The 2,500-nt window shown below is 46.3% G+C and overlaps 1 protein-coding gene across 1 annotated transcript in view; it reads left to right on the forward strand.

The window, feature by feature from the left end:
* LOC310868548 (nuclear factor 1 X-type-like) overlaps positions 1 to 2,500 on the forward strand; it is a gene marked incomplete at its 5' end in the record, with an annotated part of 34,027 nt that overhangs the window by 18,336 nt on the left and 13,191 nt on the right. The window lies entirely within an intron of this gene.

A 2,500-nucleotide genomic window follows, 5' to 3' on the forward strand; every position in this document is an offset into this window, starting at 1 on the left:
ATTCTTTTTTTTTTTTGATTATTTGTTCAAATGGGTGATAAATTGTTTTATATTCCCACATTAATCATTTTATAGAGTTGTGGTTTAGTAATATGGGTATTATTCACGTCTCTCCAGCTCTTTAGTAAACAGAAAATCAATTTTCAGGTCATGATACTAATTAAATTAATTTCATAATAATAATTTCATCCAATCAGGAGAGCAAAACTCATACAGGACAAAAAAGTGAAGCTGGAACTGGAAGTGAGAAACTAATTTGGAATTGGAACATAAGCTAATACATTATCTTAGACGTAGACCAACGGGTGGACCACAGTTAACTGAACAAACTTACCTTAACTTTTAACCAACGCACATCTCTTACAGCGCCTTTGAAGAATATTTGTGGAAAAGCATGTTTGAGAACAGGCTGTAATGATGCCGCTCATCTCTACAAATCTGGTTTCGTTTTTCAAACATATACCAGCATATACATTGCATTGCATGGCACTGCAATACAGAACACCCATCGACCCCGAATCTTATTATGTTCACATCCTCGTAAATACAAACAAAGCTTATTCCAGCTTCAAATACTCTACACCACATAAGGCTATTCCGTTGGTTCAAATACTCTACACCACATAAGGCTATTCCGTTGGTTCAAATACTCTACACCACATAAGGCTATTCCGTTGGTTCAAATACTCTACACCACATAAGGCTATTCCGTTGGTTCAAATACTCTACACCACATAAGGCTATTCCGTTGGTTCAAATACTCTACACCACATAAGGCTATTCCGTTGGTTTACAGATCTTTGTACTGTCTTGTCTTTGTCATTCTGCTGTCTACTCTTTCAGACCCAGAGACCCCCCCCCCTCTTTATTTTTTTCCTTTTGCTCCGCCCACCCCCTCAGATATTACAACCATCAGCAGCAGTCACAGTATACATTTCAGTCCAGCATAATACATGTTCTGTGTCGTCTTGTGGTTGTTGTTGTTGTGCATTGTGTTTTTTCATTGATAGTTGTTGTTGCTATATGACTTTTGGTTTGGTTGTTTGGTTGCCGGTGGTGTCGCTGTTGTTGTCATTGTGTAGAAGAGCATTTTCACCATGGTTTTTGATTTGTTTGCCATGTTATGGACGAACCCCAACCAATTACTCGCTCACTCCCCTCTCCTCACCCCCTCCTATACCACCACCACCACGGTCCCCCCCCCCCCCCTCCGTTTTAGCCATATCGACCCCCTGTAGTGATTGTTATTTATTTTCTTACACCTCCATAAATGCTGCAGACATCATTCCTTTGGTTGTTTTTTCCAACTTCCCCTTCCACCACCACCACCACCACCACTCCTCTCCTCCTTCCACCATCGCCACCACTCCCCCTTCGCCCCATATGGATATTCTTGTTTTTCTTTGGGGGACACCGGCCCTCCCCAGCCGTGTCCTCTCTCATTCCGTGTCCCGTGCCGGACTGTCACATGTCCACCCTCCTCCTGACCCGTGTTTGTGTTGTCCGCAGCCAAACGGGAGTGGCCAGAGCAAAATGCCGGGCTCCTTCTTGCTGCCTCCACCTCCCCCAGTGGCCCGCCCAGTGCCCCTCCCCATGCCCGACTCTAAACCCAGCAGCACGCCCCCCGACGGCGGACTCACCTCGCCCGCATCTCCGTGTAAGTGACCCCCCCCCCCCCCCCCCGCCCCGCCCGCTGAGACCGCAGTTAGAACCAAACGTCCAAAAGAAGTCTAGCCCCTCTCCAGATATAGACCCCCCCCCCCCCCCCTCCTCCCTGCCATGTGTTCCTCCGGCCTCGTCGTGTCATTGTCCGTCGTATATAAGCCAACATCTCACCTTCAGCCGACCCTCAGAATGCCCCGGAAGCCATTTAGAACTCGCTCTGGAACTCGTATACATGTACAGTAATACACTAACAACACGACCAGCGATGTTAGTGTAGGACTTGGACTTTCTATGGGATTCCTCAGGGTTTTGTATTAAGCCCACTGACTTGTCTCCCTCAGTGGTTGTAGGGCTATATGTTCCAGCCCCAGTGACATTCCCTAGTGTTGTTGATGTTGACGCCACATTATCACCCCGGTTAGAACCATTTTTCCTTCCCTTCTAGACTCGCCCGCAGCCTCCGCGGGAGACGTTATGAGTTATAGGAAGAGTATGATCGCTTATCTCCTGTTTACGAAGGGCACAACCTTGGGGCATGTTTTCTTTTTCTTTTTTTTACGCGAACCCCTAGAAGATAACGTCCACATTCTCTATTTTCTTTGGGTTTTAGTTAATATAGGCCCAGATGCTGGTGGTTGTTATCTTGGTGTTTGTTATAGTTAGGGTACAGTCGTACAGTAGCTGGTGTGTGTCTTCTCTAGGCTGAAAGGACTGCGTCACACCGTCAATCCTCACAGCTGTTTCTCACCTACTAACGTAACGTACCATAGGAGGGGCACTGGACGGAGCACGTACTGTTTTTCTTTTGTTCTTTATAGCTTACCTGCGTTTTTAG

This window comes from Protomyctophum parallelum (genome assembly GCF_964188405.1).
Source record: "Protomyctophum parallelum genome assembly, chromosome: 13".
NCBI lineage: Eukaryota > Metazoa > Chordata > Actinopteri > Myctophiformes > Myctophidae > Protomyctophum > Protomyctophum parallelum.